Below are 20,695 nucleotides of genomic sequence, written 5' to 3'. Positions count from 1 at the left end.
GTCTTTCTGGGAATGGGAAAAGCAGGTGCCAAGGCTCTAACATGGGCCCTTCTGGGGGAAGGGTTAGGGCACCTCCTGTGGGAAGTGTCCCCAGCACACTAGGGAAACAAGCTACCTCTCCTCTGAGTGACTAAACACAGTGACCATATTTCTATTTGTGTGCCTGTCAACATAGTCAAGTTTGTCTCCCTCCGATAGGCTCTGGGGCCATTGACTATAAACAGCATATCTAATTCATATTATGCTCCCTGGAGCACTGTATGTCACTGATAAACATCCTTGCACATGGAGTAAATGGAGCTTAGGGTCCCAGCGTGGCAGGTAAAGCCATGCATTACTGAGCTCCCGTCCAGCCTTCACTCACATTCCTGGCTCTTTGTAAGCCAGTGTCCTCACACCCTAGTTCTCTGTGGGTAAAGCCTGAAACAGGCATCCCCTGCCTTCTGAAAAAGCCTGCTTTGTGCCACTCTGTTCTTTTTGTGGTTGTTGTTTTTGTTTTTTAGGAAAAAGCATATCCTCCACTATATTAGTGTTGTTTTTGTTTTTTAGGAAAAAACATATCCTCCACTATATTAGTGGAGGATACCCTTGGCTTTATGCCATTAGAGCTTATGAAAGTTTCATAGGAACACTCTACTTTCTAATAGCAGAGGATACCTGCATTTCATGAATATAAAATTCTGGAACATAAATTATTGTTTGCCTGGTTAGAATCACTTTCTTCTCAAGAATTAACATGGTTTAACTCCTGGATTGAATTAGTTGATGATCTTTTTCAGAAACAGTTTAAACTTTTGAAATGGATATGAATCGATGTTTTAGCTTGATTTAGTAGTTTTGCTTAAAGATGTTGTTGAAAGACTGTCATTGATCTATTCATCCAACTAGTGTTATTAGTAGTCAATATGATTTTATATCTTTCTACATGCTAGGTATATACTTGCTCCTGGGTATATAAGGATGAATAAAATACATATGTTCTGTTGCCCTTATGGGCTTTATAGTCTAGTCTGGGATACAGGTAAGAAACAAAAAACCCAATGGATAGTAACTCCTACTATTCAAGAAACAAACAGCATACAGGAGCGAGAATAACAGGGACAATTTTGCATAGTGTGGTACAGAATGCCTGACATTAAAACCGTGACTCAGCTGTGCAAGAAATCTTACAACTTCTAATAAGTTCTAAATATTTTCTTAATTCTGACAGGCAGTTTCTAATGTCCTGTGGCCATTAAACTTTTCTACGTCCTTATAAAAAAAAGGTGTTCGAGGTTTGTCCTCCACGAGTGAGCATTTTCTGTGCGTTCACTGTATCCTGTCAACGGAAAGTAAGAACGCCTACCAGGGAGATGATGCTCTCTTCTTGGTCTCCCGGGGAGCATGTGCTTAATCACGGAGCGCCCCAGGTTGAGGAGATGCGCCTGTGGCTGTGTTTCCTAAGGATGGTGTTCCTTCGAGTGGCTCCAAGCATGCAGACCTCTGTGCGCTCACACTGGGCCAGTCCCACAGCCAACACAACCACCCGTTAGGTTACGCGGTTCGCCTGGTGAGAACACGATGTCTAGGGCACGCGTGGAGGGCTTTCAGGTTAGATGCTGGTGTGACCCTGTGAGTCCCAGGCCACGGATCTCGTTCCACCCCTGACCCGCGACTTCGTGGCTCGGTGCTGTGCGCCCTGGAAAAGGCCCTGCCAGAGCGTAGGCTAATTAAGGTAGATACTCCACAACCTCACAGAGGTAAAGCCGGAGGGCTTTTATAAAGCCAGCTTTGGAGTTCATTGGTAAGCAGCTCCCGCAACCTGCTCGGGAGCGCGACAAAGGACACGCAGCAGCTGGAGGGGGACGAAACAGCGGAGGCTGGCTGCGTCTGCGCATGCCCCAGCCGGACCGGAAATGAGCAGAGACCTGAAAAACAAATGTGGAGGCTTTCCCATGCCCCACCTCTGCATTCCGGAAAGGAATGTATGTAAATACTAATTAATAAAGAGAAGGACCAGCAGTCACGGGATGGGAATTCTTTGACCGAGATTACTGATCCGGTTTTAAGCAATCTGAGGTGCTGTGAGTGGACACTCCGACAACACAGCACATCCAAGAGTTTGGTGACTGTCAGTTTGTGATTCATCAAATAAAAAACACAGGGTGTCTAATCTGGGCCTGTAACAGCTGAGAAGTGATAAAAGAGCAATACTGGAGTAGGGAGAGAGAGCCCGAGTGAGGCGGAGTGACCTTGGATAAGAGGCCCGTCGCGTTTCTGTTCAGAGGAGTTCTTTACCAGGGGGGGAAACGCTTGGTTCCAAGACTAAACTCAAATAAGTATCTTAAATATAAATCTGTTATTGTTATAAGAGCCTATAATTCCTGTACGCATTTCTTACCCAGTTGGATTCCTTCTTTTATCCATTCACCAGTGTTTGATGAACACCTACTACGTGCCAGATACTATTGCTGCTGGGACTTCAGCACCTCCAATGGAAACAGAGGAAGTCTAATAGGGTGGGGGTGGGGGAGACAGAAAATGAACTAAGCAACAATTAAGAGCTAGGAAATAAGGCAGGTCATAAGTGTGTGAGGATGCAGAGTGATAAGAAAAGCCTCAAGAGAACCCCTCTTTAAGGGCTATTATATAGAAAGGTCAAGGAAGGCTCTTCTGATAAGTGCCATTTCGTGGTGAACCCTGGGAAGATGTGGGGGAACACATTCCAGGCAGAAGGGAAGAAGCAAGCGTAAAGTCTTGGGGCAGGATGAGTGCTTGGTGTGGTCAGGGAACAGCAACAAAGTCATTTGGCTGCACAAATGAGGGACCGAATGGTAGGAAATGAGACAGAAATGGAGGCAGGGGCCAGCCTTGTAGGCTATGAAAAGACTGAGATGGGAAGCTGTGGAAAGGTTTTGACCAGAGGAGTGAAGTATCTAACTTAGACTTTAGCGGGATCACTCTGGCTATGCGTGCTACGTAGAGGGAAGCAGAATACCCCAGGGAGGCTAGAGTGGTAGATAATTAACACATTATGAACATGAACTTCATCAACCATACCAGGAAGCCCTGGTCAAGATGAGCTAATAAAGCTTTCCTTGAGCTGGAATTCAAAACCATGGAACTTCAATGAATCAGGACATCTGTGGGATGGAATAGTCTTATTATCAGACTGTCCAAGTAGCAGCCATCAGCCACATGTCGCTATTGAGAATTTGCAATGCAGCTGGTCTGAATGGAGACGTTCTTAGAAGCATAAATTACACTGGGTTTCAAAGGCTTGCTATAAAAAAAAAGAAACCCAGAAACCAGAATGTAAGAGATCTCATTAATTTTTTTATGACTACCTATTGAAATGATAATGTTTTGATTATACTGGGTTAAGTAAAACATACTTTTTTTTCTCTCCTCGAAACTCTTATTACATATAGTATAAATGTCCCATAATTAGCATTTTATTAGATATTATGTTGTTTCCTTTTTTAAAGGTTTTATTTATCTATTTGAGAGAGAGAGAGAGCATGAGCAGGAGCAGAGGGAGAAGCAGACTCCCCACTGAGCAGGGAACCAGATGCAGGGCTCAATCCCCGGACTCCAGATCACCACCTGAGCTGAAGGCATTAACCCACTGAGCCACCCAGGCGCCCCACCCCTATTGTTTTCTAACAAAAGCGTAACTCAGCAAAATGACAAGGGTTTGTCTTCTTTCTTAGACATCACAGGGCCCAGCACACCTTTGTGTTTCGTAAATGCTTGATCTTAGGACAAAAGGAAGGCTGTGAATGCCAAGCTGTTGGCAAGCTGCTCATAGAATTCTCAGGATCTGGTTAGCCTTACTATGTATGGGCATTCCCACAGCAACATCTAGACAAGTTGCAATAAAAAGAATAATGTGGCTTCTCTTCTCAAAGGAGTTAATCTGACAAAGCAATGATAAAGGAAAGTAATCTCCCTGGTAAGTTAGGACCACATTTTCCAAATGAAGTCAGAGGTTTTGATTACGGACTTTTTTTCTTCTACCTCTGGTCCCCACGGCCTGTTAATCATTCCTTGTGCCAGAATTCAGTCCTGAATTTCCCCTGCTGTCAGTGATGAACATAGACAAGACCTGCCTTTGTCCCATGGAATCCAGATATTAAGACTAAGGTTTACCTCCACAACAGGGAGGAGGAAAGTTCTGCTCAGGACTGGAAAATCATACTTTTGAAATTAACTTTGCGTGTTTCTTTTTACTTTTTTCATATTTTATCTTTTACTACATTTAACAAAAGTAGGTAGGAAATTTTTTTTCAATTTTTTTTTAATGTGACCACTAGAAAATTTTAAATCACATTTGTGGCTCACATTATATTTCTATTGGACAGCACTATCCAAACAAATCCTTTGTTATTTCAAGACTTGATGAAAATGTTTCTAAATGTATTGTCCTTTTCCTAGTTTTAATAAACAAAATCATGCAAAGTATAACTAATGTGATTAAATTTACTTTCATTTGTGTAGTGAGTGCCTGAGTTCCCTTCCATCATCAAAGGTTTATTCTAAACATGACTCAGGGGCTGTATCATTGTGAAGATGGTAACAGTGGCTCCTCCACATTGGCTCTGCCCTTGGAGAGGCCCCCAGCTTGGGGTCCTTCACTTCACAGGTTCAGAACATGAACTTAATAGGTTTCTCCGCTGAAACCATAGGGACCAATTTCTCAAGAGTTAGTGTGTAACAACTTCCCAGAAGGACAAGCTTTTCTGGATCATTCTATCTGTCATCTTGCTAATTCAGCTTTTGACCTCCTAAAGGTATATATGTCATGGGTTGGGCCCCAGACTTAGGCAGGGCCATGAAAACTACAGGGTGGATCCACCCTATGGGAGCTTAGAGGTTCTTAAGGGGGGAGGGGCTGCATAAGCAAGAGGGGCTGTGGTGTGGGAATGGGGTGGGGAACCCATGCAGAGACAGCCACTAATGTGAACCATCCTCAGGCCACATCTCTCAATCCTACGGTGACTTTCCAATGTCCCAGGAATGATCCCGCTCCAGAGGAAAAAGCTGAACTCACGAGAGGGGAGGCTGCCTCACTGAAGATGGCCATATACCCTCGAAAGACAACTTACTGGGGTCACCTGGGGAGCACAGTCAATTAAGTATCCTTGGCTTTGGCTCAGGTCATGATCCCAGGGTTGAGAGATCCAGCCCCATATTGGGCTCTGTGCTCAGTGCAGAGTCTGCTTAAGACTCTCTCTCACTCTCCCTGTGCCCCTCTCCCAACTCGGTCTGTTTCTTTCTCTCTAAAATAAATAACTAAATCTTGAAAAATAAATAAAAAATAAAAAGACAACTTAATGAGTTATAGGAAGAAACTAATCATCAGGGATCAAAACGTTTGGGTCAGAGAGTCACTTTGCTCTGCTCTCTGTGGGAGAGGTTGCTCAGGAGGACAAATCCATTAATATCTGAAGCTTACCTAATAGGCAAAGACCATGAATGGCAGAGACAGAAGGGCAGCCCAAACATTTGGAAATGACAGAAATCAATACTCTCTGAAGAGTTAAACTATAAAGTCAAATCACCCAATGGTTCAGAGAAGAGCCATTAGGACTGGTTAGCTGGGAGTGAACACTCATGCCTGTTCAATCTAAGAGTTAGTGAGACAGAATGATTCCTAGGCCAGAACAAGACTTGACTGGAGCATTAACATATTTCGTGGAGGAATGTGTTAATCACCCACAGAAGCACAGAAAAGGGGGGGGGGTTCAGAAACTAATTTGCCTGGCCCATCCACACCAAACCAAGAGGCCAGGAGGGTTCCTGACTGGAGGTGGAATGGTGAAAGACATGTTGGAGTGTGGCTATCCAACATCTGAGTTCTAGAACTAAGTTCCCTGGTTCTGAATCCAGCATCCCTAGGCTGATCGTCTTCCTGGGCAGCTTTTCAATGGGAGCGACCATGCTCGTGAGCTTGGCTTCTTTATCTTGTCTGCCTGAGTTATGTTTTTCCAGCCTGGTAAGTTAATTGAATTTATGATTGGAGATAGCAGTCTCTTATGAATTTTTAAGCATGGAGTTCATTTATGTAATGAAGCATGTAAATGAATTGTGTTTCCCAATCTATAAGATTTATTCAAGTGGCAAATTCACCAACTCCAGCTAGCATATCCCTCCCATTGAGAGCCCTCTGTGTTTCTGATTTCCACTGCCTTTCCAGTACAGTCTTCAGCAGTGAGCACAAAGAATCATGTTCCAATCTGGCTAAGATGCCCAACTTGGAATCTGCAAGTCCAACAGCTGACCATAGCCCTACATTATGGACAGCTGTATTGACCATAGGTTTAGAGAGAGAATAGACACTGAGCTGAATTTTTACTTACCCAGAGACAATTCTTGAATGTTTTATAAGTATAAGGCTCTGTTATTATCCTTGAGATATATTAAAAATATGAAACCAGGATTACATTTTATTCACTCATGCAACCAACAAATATTTATTGAAGATCTGCTATGGTTCAAGCCCTGTTCTAAGTGCTGGGGACATGTGTCAGCAAATAAAACACAAAAAGATATCTATTCTCAAAGAAATTATAGTTCAGGAGGGTGGGCAGGAAAGAGACCATCACTTAACAAAATTTAAAAAATATATATGTAGTATTTGGAAAGAGATAAGTATTATTTCAATTTTTGAAAATAACAGTAGAATCGGGGAAGGAGAATCCAGAGTGCTTAGTTATCAGACTGCAGAACTAAAAAGTCTCCATCAAGTGCTGTTTGGTTTAGGCCCATGAGAGTGAACACGTGACCGCATATGTTCTTCCGAGGCTCCTTTGCAAAACCTGCAGCCTGAGGAAGAAAGCTGAAAAGATAAACTGAGGGTATTCAAGGGTATTCACCACATCTATGCTACATAAAGGCCCTTTCCCTTGGGCTTTCACTGTGTTCTCATTAGGAGCTCCCTTAGGACCCATATGTGTTGCTTGTTGAATGATTATTTTGGAATCAGAAGTACTTTGGCTCTCTGCTGTTTATCCATATGCATTCCCACAAACCAGCAACTCCTCACACCCCCTGGCTCACTTTTCTCCCCCCTCCCCTTCTCAAAGGACAAGAAGGGGAAAGGCTTCTTTCAGCTGCCCCAAAAGGTGGTCCCTGGATCACCCCCCATGGCAAAAGTCCCTCTTTGACGAGGGCTGAAGCTCTGTGCCACTTCATCTGAGAACATCTCAGTCCTTAGATCTGTGATAACTCTTTGACAATGCTGTGCCCTAGATTCTTTCCCAGCCATGCCTTTCAAATCTACGCAAATCAGCACTCACTCAGAAGGGTGGTTTGCTACATGGGATTCCTCCTCCTCCACGTTCCCATTCATCTACCTGGGTTTGCTTTTTAGATCAGAATGTAGGTTGACTGGCTTACATTTCCCCTTTTAAATAGTGAAAGCACTGGCTTACAACATTTGACAGTTACTACATAAAATTAACAGTGCATTTTGCCCATCCCCCCAAATGGCAGAAATTGATTCCTTTCAAGGGAGCTCAAAACAGAAGCATAACTGTCAGAGGATGCTCTCCAGCTTCGAGTTTGATCAAGCCAGAACTTAGACTACCTCTCATAACACAAGAGTCCTGTCCAGTCCTTCCAGGTCAGATATTCGGGACCTGGATTCCTGTCAACACCATCCAATATTTACCAGGTCTGAAATCAGAGCTACACAAAGCTAAATATTCCTTCTCTCTTCCTTTTCATATCCTATTTGCAAAGGATAAGCAACTGAATGTGTTTAATAAATAGGCAGACGAACAAACACAGAAAAGAAATAAATTAAGGAGGCTGATGTTTTCACAGAAACAGAATTCCTATATTCATTAAAAAGGCTTTGGTTCTAGGTTACTTCTGGGCCCATCTGGATAGGGATAGACGCAGGCTTTGGGTTTGTTTTTTTTTTTTTTTTAAGATTTTATTTATTCACTTGACAGAGAGAGATCACAAGTAGGCAGAGAGGCAGGCAGAGAGAGAGAGGAGGAAGCAGGCTCCCTGCTGAGCAGAGAGCCTGATGCGGGACTTGATCCCAGGACCCCAAGATCATGACCTGAGCCGAAGGCAGCGGCTTAACCCACTGAGCCACCCAGGCGCCCAGGCTTTGGGTTCTTGATAGACCTACAGAACATGAACTACTTTACATAGAGCGTTGATGGGAGAGGAGAAGAGTCAGCTCTCAGTAGCCAAGTCTCATGATTTGTAAACTCTGATTGCGGCCTTAAGGCAGATCTTTCTCTTTGAGACAACCATCTAATGTAAAGCCTGATGTAAAACTTTCTTCTCTTCATTAAACATTAGGGGGAAAAAAAGGGGGGGGGGTTTATGGAAGTTTAGAAATTTTTCCAAACTTACACAGCTCTGGAGATAACAAAGATGAGATTCAAACCCTAGTGTGACTGACCCCAAATCCATGTTCAGCCCAAACCCCTAACCCTGAGCCATTTGCCAGATACCTTGGGTTAGCTACCCTAAGTATAGGTTTGGCTGCTCACTGGCATCCAAAGCTGAGAAGATAAGTGGCTTTGGGACACATACAAGGTGACCCAGCATTGAACGAGTGATAAGTCAGGTACCACAGCTGCCCCCAGGCTTAGAAGCCAAGCAAGACCGTTTTCAAGGGAGCACCCACACCTCTTCAGCTGGGGACCGTTCAAATAGTTTCTCTTGTAAGAAGAGAAATTAAACATACTTTAGTAAGCAGAGAATATTTGGATGAATGCTAATTCATGACCGATTGCACTTACTTATAACTTACAAGCCACTTCAGGATCTTGGAGCTCTTCCACAAACAACTTATTATGACACTATCTTGTTGAGGTAAGTTCTTCATTCCACAGAACAGTCAGAGGAAAAGCGAGGAGCCCACATGAAGTCAGCAGGAGTATTTGCATGCTGTGTCTATTCAAGTTTAGTAAAAAATCAGGAACCACCCTAGGTTTTGCAAATAGAGTGGATTTAATACAGGATATTCGTTACAAAGGTCAGGGAAGAGCTGAGAAACCAAAGAGGACATAGGGAAGCAATCTCAAAAGGCACAAGAGCAGACATTTGCCACTCTCCCTGGGGATAAAGGGACAATAGATAGTGCTACCAGATCCCAGGGGTAGGACTGCCTTGTTGGATCCCAGAAGGGGGTGCAGCCAACAGGAGCATGCTGACTGAAGTGGGGGCTGGGGATGGAGAGAAACACTCTGGCTCCTTGCTTGTCCTCTGGTCTTCTACCAGCTCCTCCCAATGACTGAGCTAAGACGCTGGAAAGGAGTTTGAGAAACATAAGTCCCTACCATACAGGGCTGGACAGAGAAGGACCAAGCCAGAATCTAATGGCAAGTACATTCTATGCAGAAATCGACAATGAGGTGGTAGATAGCTGCAGATATGGCAATGGGTGGGATGGGCTGGGGAAAGGAGAGATTGAAAGTATTACCATAGGCCACTGATTAAAGAGGATTAGGTAGCACCTGAGGACTTTTTCCTTCTGGTTCCTGGCAAGCCTGATTATCCAGTATCTTAAAGCATTTTCAGGAAAGTGAGGAAGGGGGCCATAAGAACAGGCAGAAATCCAGGAAGCATGACCTCGAAGGGAGTATTAAAAAATAATACATGCTTGTGTTGCAAAATAGAAGATTTAGAAGCAGCACAGAGCTAGCTTCCTATGGACACAGCTCATTATAATAAAGCTGCTCGCAAAGGATAGAGATTGAAAGCAGCAGCTGACTAAGGAGCCACCACTGGAGAGAATCAGCCCCAGCTCTGGCAGATGATGGACAGCTGCACATCTGTCATCTCTGGCCAGGATCACAGGGGCAGGACCCTCGCTTCCCCGGGGCCAGGACCCATGATTTATTCCTTCGTTCCGCAGAAACTCATTGAACCCCTGCAGGATACCAGGCATTATTCTGCACACTGCAGTGAAAAAGCAGACAAATGGGGACGTCCCAACCCTTCCAGTGAGCCTGAGCTATACCATGCACTACATCTGGAGCAGAGGGAAGGGGCTTGTCCCGCAGGATATGGTCAAAGAGAATCCGAAACCCCTACTTCCTCTGTTATTCCTGGCTCCGCAGGACAGATTTACGGCAGTCACTCACGCAGCAGGGCACACATCTGTGTCATTAATAGAGATCTTTCTATAAAGAACAATGAGATTTCCTCCCCTGGACCCTAGTTTGTTCGGTTCAACAGAGCAAACAATGGGATGCCCATTGTCTGCCCGGAACAGGAGCCACTGAGATGAAGTTTATTAGAAAAGTACTGCCCCTGCCCTCTGTAGAGTAAGATGGGCGCATCCGTGCGATGTCCAATGCAGAAACTGCTGAGTCCTCCACAGATTCATGTGGAGGGTGGAGACTGGTTTTGCCACCAGGGCAAAGTGGTGGTGATGCTGAGCAGGTAACGCAAAGCTGACCCGAGCCAGCTCTGCAGACCTCCCGTCACTGAGGGCTGATTTTCCATGAGGGAGATCCTTTTAGATTTTGCCTCTTGAGATGTTCGGTGCTCTCCTTGGCTGCACACATACTGAAGCTAGAAGCATACAGAGGAGATCAGCACAGCCCCTGGGCAAGGATGACATGCATGTTCGTGAAGCATCTCCTCTTTTTGTGACTAGGTTGAACACAGAGGAGATTTAAGGTAATGTAATTCTCTTTATGAAACCACAATATTGGATACGTGTCATGACACATTTGTCTGAACCCGTATGATATATACCACCAGCAGTGGACCAAAACGTCAGCTCTGGACCTGGGATGACAATGATGTGTTGGTGAAGCTCTGCCTATTGTAAGAAAGGTACCACCGTGGTGGGGGGTACTGATGAGGGAGGAAGCTATGCAGGGGGTGGAGGGGGGCTGAGGGATGGGGGGTATCTGGGGTATTTGGAAAATCTCTGCACCTTCTGTTCAATTTTGCTGTGAACCTGAAACTGCTTTAATAAAAAAATAAAGTCTTAGAACACCTGGGTGGTTCAGTCAGTTAAGTGGCTGCCTTCAGCTCAGGTCATGATCCTGGGGTCCTGGGATGGAGCCCTGTGTTGAGCTCCCTGCTCAACAGAAAGTCTGCTATTCCTTCTCCCTCTGCTGTTCCCTGTGCTTGTGCTCTCTGTCAAATAAATAGATAAAAGTCTTTAAAAAATAATAAAGTCTGAATTTTTAAAAAATGACTAAATAGAAGGAAGAAGTTCAGGCAAGAAAGCAGCTGAGTAAACTCTGGACCAGCCAGACACACATGAGACAGACGCCTGAGCTGTTCTGCTGGGGCCTGAGGAAGTTCCAACAGTCCCGAGGGGCTGGGGAGGCCTCAGAGTCCTTCTCTTCCCATCTGGAGGGAGCAAGGAGTGGATACTGGTGTATCCGAGTCCAATTTCCTCCTTTTATATTAATGCCTGGCAAAAAAAAAAAAAAAAACAACAAAACCTAAGTAATTTAACTAGTCCAGTAGTACAATTTATTTTTTGATTTATTAATAATTAGGAAGAAAAAATACATCTGAACAAGATTTCTTATGCTGCAAATCTTTTTTTTTTTAATGTGTTCCTCTGATTTTTTTAGTGTGTTCCTCTAACAAGGAAAAACAAAGACTCAATTTCTTATTTAAGATTCTTGTCTTTCCTGGTATTATGCTCTCCTAGGACAATACTGTTGTTATCTTAAAAGTTTCTGTTTCATAAGAGAGTAATTCGGGCACCTGGGTGGTGCAGTTGGTTAAGTGTCTGTCTTTGGCTCAGGTCATGATCCCAGGGTCCTGTGAACAAGCCCCGCATTGAGCTCCCTGGGGAGTCTGCTTCTCTCTTTCCCTTTGCCCCTCCCACCTGTTCAAGTTCGCTCTCTCTCTCCCACCCTCTCTCTCTCAAATGAATTAATTAAAAAAAAGAAGAAGAAGAAGAAGAAGAAGAGCAAGAATAAATTATCTCCGAACTTGGACATCCTAGGTGTAGAATCTCTGTTTCCCTGTGTATCTGTTTGCCTTGAGTGAGAAGTTAAATTTTTTTTAGTTTTATTTATTTATTTGACAGAGAGAGATCACAAGTAGGCAGAGAGGCAGGCAGAGAGGGAGGGAAGCAGGCTCCCTGCTAAGCAGAGAGCCCGATGTGGGGCTCAATCCCAGGACTCTGGGATCATGACCTGAGCCAAAGGCAGAGGCTTAACCCACTGAGCCACCCAGGCGCCCCGAGAAGTTAAATTTTTAAGCATAATCAAGGCTTTAGCTAGCCATGTCGCTTTACTCAGCCACAGGACATTGGGTGTCATGTAGAAATTTGTACTGTGCCCTCAACCCCTTTGTGTTTTCCAGAAAGGATAAGGGCCATTGGAGGCCTGCTGGCAGGGTGGGGCTTCCCTATCCCCACCCTCACCCAGACTTGCAGTCTGGAGCTCAGCTAGACTGCCCATGAAGCACCTCTCTTCTCTTGTGACCCCGGGCAGACCTGCTCACCCATCCCACCTGTGGCTTGCTGCTGCCTCATTCTCGGTGAATTTGTCTAGAGACAAAGTTTGTCTGCTCAGCCCCGTTTCTACTTTGCATCTTAACCATGACGCGCAACTAAGGGATTTTGTTCCTTTCAGCACCTGGAGACATCACTAAAGTTTTGGGCTTTGTCTCCAAGCTCAACACAGCATCACTGCTGTCATTGGCTAGAGCACCAAGTCCACATCGTACGTTCATCCAGCAACTGTTTTGGAATTAACCTGAAAGCTGGGTGGATTTTCAGTTTGTTTGCTTCTCTGGCTTGCTGATGGAAGCTGCTGGAGTAGTTTAACAGGTATGGGCAGGCAGGAACGGCTTCAGAGCTTGCCTTCCTCCTCAGTGTAAATTAGAAAATTTTATATCAAGGTTAATGCCTTGGGAAGCAATGAAGTTAGCTGTTGAAGGAAGCAGAATTCATACTTGGGCAGAATAGATCACACACACACACACACAATAATAATAACAATGAGGAGGATGATAAATAAATAAATAAACAGGACATCCAAAACTTCCTGCCGCTCACCAGGGGATGCAAATAAGGAGAAATTTTATTTAAAGCCATAAAATTTTTTCTTTTTTCTATTTTTGAGTAAAAGGACTCTTCCTAGTTTTCAAAGTCTGAGTCATATTTTTAATACACAAAAATTCAAATTGGCCAGGTGAGATAGAGAAGATAAAAGAGTTCCCCACGGAGAACCGAGGACTCCTCTCTCAGGGCTCTGTAGCACTTTTTGCTCTTCCTGGGTCACTGACCCAGCACAGTGTCTCCTACCTTAGAGTCTTCACCTCCCTGGGCCCCCTTGAGGGCAGGGGGAACATTGTGACCTTCCTAGTGCCCTGAGCTGGGGCATAGTGAGTGCTCAGGCTGGGATGCCAGCAGGCTGGGTCATGATCAAGTGTACACGCTCCAGAACTCAACAACCGGATTTGAGCTCCCAGCTCTGCCCCATCCCAGTGTGTGATCCTAAGCAAATTACTTTAGCCTGGCTGCACCTCCCTTTTCTCCAGGGGGAACTTACAGTACCTGTGTTCCAGGATTTTCATCAGAAGAAAATCAAGATCATCCTAGTACATGGTGACTGTGACTAAATCATGATGATCTAGACAGAAAAGTTCATGGTAGTAAAACCATGGTAGTAAACCATCCATGGTAGTAAAACAATTTCTTATTTACAAGTATTTGGGCAAAAGGAAACCTACTGGTTTGGATGGCCCTTCAGGAAGATGGGAGTGTTCAAAGGTGGGTACTGGGGAGAAACCACCGACTTGTCCAGGGTCATCAAGAAGGCTTGAAGATTCAGATCTCAGGAGCTCTCAGTTGAGGGGAGAATCCAGTGAGTCTGCCCGGAAGAGTCTTACAGACAAGTAGGAGAACCTCAGAAAATTGTTCTGAGTCTCACTCTCAAGTTCTCTTCCCCAGAAAGCCCTTCTCAGAAGGTACCTCCCCGCTGACCTTGGAAGAAATGGACATGAAGAAGCAGGTGCAGAGCTTGTCATGTAATCAGCTGCCACCAAGCCTTCCTCCAGGATGTCACCTATCCAGTCCCCTATGGGTAATGTGCCCTATAGGTGTACCTGGGTAATTTTTTTTGCTCCAAGAGTTGTGCATCCATTATATACCAACTGCATGTCGAAGACTGTGCTAACCATACTACCGCATATGCTGGTGCTAAAATAAAACACTCAGACCTGCAAGAAAATGGTCCTTAATATCTGAAGATTGCCAGTGACAAAGAAATGGTGGGTCTGAATTTGGTCTCAAACTCCCACAACCAGTTTGGCTGCTTTGAACCAAATCAGTTTATAGGAGGTATGTTCACAAAAACTATAAACTATTATCCTTAGAAGAAGATAAATGCCCATTTAAAGCTCTTTTAAAAATCAAAAATAGTAACTGTTTGATAGAACAAGCATAGAGCTGCCATGAACATAAGCTCTGGTCCACATGTCTGTCTCTAAGATAGCAAAGCAAAGATTATGAGATCTGGACCACTGATCTATTGTGCCCCTTTTACAGACAGGAAAATGAAAAGCCTGAGAAATCCCATGTCTTGTGCGCGTGTGGGGGCACATACACACACACACACACATACACACACTCACCATATAAATGTCTCCTTCTTAGTGGAAGGTGTAGGTGCCTCTTTTCCACGACCATTTTTGATTTTAAGACTTGGTTACTTCACATGATCTCAAAACCCAGTACACTTTGCTCTTGGATTAACTGAACTATTTGAACTCAGGGCTTAACTTGTTCTTAATCTTCTCTTTGAAATGCTGACTTAAAGAATTAGTGCCTCGCCCAACAGGTCACTGGCCCAGAAAGAAGCAGGGAGCCCGCATGCACCCTTCTTTAGTGCCACAAGGTTCCTGGTCAGAGATCCGTGACTAGATTTTCTTGGACCCCATGTCAAATCCCGCATACCATGGTTAGAGACCAAAGCAGAGGCGGAGATAAGTGCCTCTGGAGAGGCACCAGATACTATCAGGAGAGAGCATGGTGGCCCCAGACGAGGCTAGACTATAGGAAGCAGCTCTCTGGGGTAAGTCAGCATGGGTGGAACTCTCGGCAGGAGACCCACAAAAATGGTATCTTCCTTACTCCTGGTGTTCTTGGTGCCCATCACTGCGTGATGGCATGGTAACCATCCCTACCCCTCAGGGCTAAGCAGCAACTGTGAACCAGAGTCTGCGAGGACTGCCTGGTAGCATTAGAGTCATGTAAGCCATTCATAACCCGACCTTTCTGCCCCATGTAGAAAGAGGCCAGGTGACTTCCTCGGCTTTGAGACAAGGGGTTCACATACCTTGAAGTACCCCTTGGAGGGTTCTGCAGTGGCTCCAGGGAACCTGGGGTCTGTGTCACATGGTCAGATCCAGACCCCTCCCTATTACAAAACAGAGTTCTCCCTATCTTCCCGCATGAGTCCCTAACGTCACACACTCTGTCTCACTCAAATCCTGCAGCCCCCATGGTGTTTCTATCTCGTGGATGCCCTTAATGATCCTTGGAACCTGACTGCCAACTGATACAATGTGTCCAATGAAAGGGAGAAGAGTCGTTGGTGGTTTTCTCCTGGGATCAGCTTCCGGGATAGGTTCTCAGATAACATCAACATTTTTCCAAGATGCTTTAAAGGTGACGTGGAAATGACCACATAGGAAAGGCACAAAGACAGTAGCTGTTCAGCTAAGAAAGGGCCTGATTACCCCAGCACTGATGCCACCTGACCTGCTTCAGACTCACAGGTTAGCATGAGGCAACCTGCAGTCGGGTTGGGGAAGTGAGGGACCACAGAGGAGTCAGGTCCATGGTGGGGATGACTGTCCTATCCTGTGGGAGGGAGCTCAACTGCCTGAGCATCCCCTCTGGGCTCCCAGGGTTCATTGGACACATAGACTGGCAGAAATATATAAATGACTCTGTGATAAGTTTCATCTCGAGCCTGGACACACGTATTCCGATGACAAATAGGATATCATAAGAATTCACACATGAGGAAAGGCATGTGGAAGGTAAATAGATCAGTGGAAGTGATTCTAGGTTAAACTAGCTCATCAGCTCAATTATGGCATAAGCAAGAAGTGAGTCAGAAGGGCTCTCCTAAATGCAACTCATTTATTCATTATAATCATGTCCCCTATTTCTTAATGAGTAACAGAAATAGGGAAGAGCATTTGTTTCATGTTGTCAGGGGAAAATAAGGCATTTTTAGGCTAGGGTCTCCTTTCTTTTCTGCTCTGGAGAGAAAAGAATTTGGTTGTCAAAAACATTAAGGACTAAATGAGTTGGAAACAAAGCAAAAGAAGGAACCCTTCATTCTCAACTAACGGCTGGCTTTGGCTTGGCTTTCTATTGGAAATTCCCCTTATTTCAAAGCCAGGAATCCCAGAGAGGGCCAGCTTCCCAAGGCTGAAAACAGAAAAGGGGGAAAAAGAAAAAGGGGCTAGAATCCATGCAGCGGGAAATGTGCACACCTTAATGCTCTCACTGTGAAAGGTGGCATGGTCTTATATTGGCTGTGGAAGTGCACCCTGAAGCTAACTGCCTGTGTTCAAATCCCAGTTCTGCCACTTCCCCGCTGTGTAACGCTGGGTGAGTGAATTAACCTCTCTGGGCTCTGGGTTAAATCTTGACCTGTGCTACCTCTCACAGGATTTCTGTGAGGATTAAATAAGCTAATACCTAGAGGATGCTAGACTAGTATTTTCAGGTTGTTTTTACTGGTCACAAATAACAGAAACAGCTCCTGAAAGCTGCTGAAGGCTTCTTAATGATCATTTGCTTTTCCACTGGGAGCATGACATCAGCTAAGAATAAATAAAAGGCTCAACGTAGAGAGAACATGTTATTTTGTAGATTTCCTGGATGCTCAGAAAATGGCAATGTGTTAGGGCTATGCATAGTTTGCTGTTTCCTCATTTGGCAACTATCTGATGGTAGCGTCTAGGGGTTAGAGGTACTGGCCTTCAGTGAAGGACCAAGGCAGACGCATTCCTGCCCGCATGATGCTTAGACCAAAGCAGAAGACAATGACCCCATGATTAACTTCATTATAGGGCAATGACTGTGGTAGGAGGATGAGGATTCTGGCCACTGACCAGGCGAAAGGCTGGACTCCCCAGGTACCCAGCACAAGTCAAGTATACAGTAGGTGCTCCATAAGCATTCCTGGGATTGATGGACATGGCACATACCGTGCTTTATTGTTTGTTTCATGTTGTCCTTCATCTCATAATCTTCAGAGCAAGAATATATCTCCTTTATTTTTGTGTCCCTGGCACCTAACTTCATGCCCCACATGTTGGGGGTAGGAGGGAGGAAACAGCAACAAATGTTTGTTGAATTGATCTGAATGACTGAGAAAACCTGATGCGTGTCTCCCCTACTCAGCTGTGCAGATCTTTCTAGTTTCCACCCAAAGAAGTGAAAAACTTGACAAGATCAATAGCCAAGTTAATTTTAGGAGTTAGGTGTTTTAGCACCCATTAAAATTCCATATGTAACTGGCTTTCTGCTCATCCTAGGCTGTCATGACCTCTTCTTTCTTATGAAAACTCTGCTCCTTTAGAGTTAGGGTCTGTCTGTCTTCCCCATCTCTCTGGACTTTCCTTTACTTTTTTTCCATGTCATCTTCCTTCTCCAGTCTCAGTCCTAGGCTCACTGGTAACTACTGTTTCCATCCGACTGCTGACTTTCTCAGTCTGCTCCTTCCAGGAGCAGACCCACTCCCCAGCCCCAGGAGCAGACACATGGCCAGACCTGGTATTCCTCTGGCAATGGTGATTGGCCAAAGGGTGGGCAAATGCCCCAAAGACAGATACTCAAAGACCTTCCCTGGCACGATGGCCAAACCCTGATGTGATGGAGCAGAGAAAATGTCACTCTGTGCTATTGGCCATAACCAGGCCCTACCACGTGGGAGTCTGTGTGCAGACACAAATGGAGACCAGCTGCATTGAGACATGGGAGAAAGAGCAGGCAAGGGCAGGAGAGAGACCCAGGCTCAGAAGCCCTGGTTTCTGCAGTCCTTCCACTAGACTATGAGTTTCCCAGTCCCATGAACTTATACACGCCCCTTTGGTTGGAGCTATGGGATTTGCTGTTACTATAGACCCTCCTTTGGAGACCTTATCTACTTTTACATCTTTCACCAAACCTAGGCAAATGTCTCCCAGTTTCTAACACTAGCCTTGATCTCTTCCCAAGCCTTGGTGCCCCGTTTCCAACTCTTCGTGCTGGGCAGCTTTCTTAGGGGTCCACTACCCCCTCACCCTCAACTTATGTAAAATTGACAGTTTATGAGCTGCCAACCTTCTCTTCCAGGCTCTATCTTGACCTGTGCTGCTACCTTTCTCTGCCCCAAGACCTTACCACGCTGTCTCCTTTCTGCCCTCCAGTCACAATCTGTCACTGAGTCCCACAGCTTCTTCCTTCAGACTGCCTGTCCTTTCTATTCCTCAGCTGCCATGGAAGTTAGGGGTCTAGCTTCCTCCTGCACCCCCTGACTCAATGCTTCTGATAAACCAGAAGAGTGAGTTTCTTAAGGTACAGTCAACTGAATCAAGTCCAGACTTGATGAAGCCTGCAGAGATGTCCATGAGCCAACGTTCCAGCTTCCAACAACACCTGTCACCTGCAGGATGCCTAAACCCATTATGTGAGGACAGGCCTCAGCTCTTGGCTCATCCTTTCTCCCCTCAGCCACTCCACTATGGTCCAGCATAGACAGTGCTTTCCTCCAAGGAAGCTTCTCTCATCACCCCAGTGAAATGTGAATTCTCTCTTCCCTTTTGAGAAGTCCCAAATCCCTTCTCTATCTTTAAACAAAGCTTTATAGGTGTGGAGGACACACCACATGCTAGGCACTGTGCCAGGACCTGGGAATATTAGTAAAGATAAAGCATCCTCTGGCACAGAGCTCTCCATCTACTAGTGAGAGACATGGCAACATATCCTACCTCACTTATCACGCCTTCTCCTGTGGAAGCTTACACTTGGGCCTTAGTTCTCTGACAAGCTTGCAAGATATTTTCACAAAAGGACACCTAAGACAGTTTCTGGTACATTGCCCTGCACAGGGTAATCCCTCAGTAAGTATTTATTAGCCTGCAGAAGGCAAGATTTTGGTTGACAAATCCATAAAGAAGATGTAAGACAAATACTATTCTTAAAATCAAGGGCCAGGGGACTCGCCTGGATGGCCCAGTCCATTAAGCATCTGCCTTTGGCTCCAGTCATGATCTCAGGGTCCTGGGATTGAGTCCCACATTGGGTTCCTTGCTCAGCGGGGAACCTGCTTCTTTTTCTGCCTGCTGCTCCCCCTGCTTGTACTCTCACTCTCTCTCTGACAAATGTATAAGACCTAAAAAAAAAAAAAAAAAAAAAACCAAGGGCCAGACTTGAGATCCATTCAATTTGGTCATTTTAACAGCTGTCTGTAAGGTTTACCAAATTCTGAAAACCCAGTCCCTGTCACGGTGCCACAAGCCCTGTCTAGAGCATATATCCTGTCCAGCTCCTCATGACAGGGAATAGGAGGCATTTCATGGCTGGTCCATAGCTGATTTAGACCCATGAGTTGCTGCCATATAGAAACCAGAGGTAGTGGTTTAGAGTGGCAGTCACCACTTCACCACTAGCCAAACATTATACACATGCCTCCAGTGTGGACACAACTTTCCTCATTCAGCAGTGACTTCCCAGCCAGCAAGCTCTGTTTGAAGGAGGCATTGGTGTCACAGGATGGAGAATCTACCATGAACAGCTGCAAGTGGCTGGATGGTTTACGGGCTAAGATGTTAGAGCATCTGTGAACCATGCTGGTTTATAAAATGTCAACAACTGAATTCTTGAAAAAAGAATAAAGGCTCCAGGTGCAAATACTCTTAAACTGTTTATTTCCCTTTTTTTTTTTTTTCTCTTCATCTAGGGTACAACCCACTGCCACCATCAACCTAGCTATCATTTGCCTTTTTCTAGAGTTGGCTTTCTATACTGGGATTCACTTTTTTTCCCATGTGCTACACTTTGAAAATTCACTTGTACTTTCAAATGGATAACATACATGTATTTCAAGCCTAATTTTCTGAGTTGAAGATTTCTGTCTGACCATTACATTACATGCCTAACCTTGTTTTGGGGGGTTTTTGGCATGCAACAAAATTTTTAAATAAGTAATATCATTTTATAACCAATCCAAAATGCTGACGGGAAATCATTCAAACAATTAAAATCAGGACAGTAAGTAGGAGTGCTGATATATTCAATAGGAAAGGGACTCTTTGTTTTATTCTGTATGCCCAAAGTCTAGAGAGAACTCAACATCAGGTAGATAATCAAGTATTTACTGAATGAATGGGTTTCTGTTCATCAAGTTAAGGAGCTACAGAAATTAAGAGTTAAAGGATGCTTACATAAAATTATACCATATTAAAACTTTAAAATTATATGTTATATTCATGAGATCATACATTATATGTTTTCATTTGAATGACTTTTTGTTATTAAAACAATATCCACAACTTACATTTATGATTTACCTATTTTGTCAAAATTGTATATACAGAGTAAGAATAATATTTACTGCCCACCAAAATGGAAGTTGACAGACTGAAAAGCCTTAGGTTTATAAAGATACTTTTGTGCTTAAAATATTAATCCTATCTAAGGCTTGAACTGGAAGCTTTTTCTCTAAAATTTTGCTTTTTAAAATACGTGCTTTGT

General features: G+C 44.5%; 1 non-coding gene across 1 annotated transcript; it reads left to right on the top strand.

Moving 5' to 3' along the window:
• The first annotated feature begins 10,497 nt into the window (after window positions 1-10,497).
• On the top strand, window positions 10,498-10,604 carry LOC122901540. The gene has a single exon (XR_006383551.1). It is a non-coding gene; the product is annotated as a U6 spliceosomal RNA (small nuclear RNA).
• Window positions 10,605-20,695: the final 10,091 nt, after the last annotated feature.

This window comes from Neovison vison, chromosome 2 (genome assembly GCF_020171115.1).
Source record: "Neovison vison isolate M4711 chromosome 2, ASM_NN_V1, whole genome shotgun sequence".
Classification (NCBI taxonomy): Eukaryota; Metazoa; Chordata; class Mammalia; order Carnivora; family Mustelidae; genus Neogale; species Neogale vison.
The sequence above is the reverse complement of the archived record's forward strand: the minus strand, read 5'-3'. Positions and strand labels throughout refer to the sequence as shown.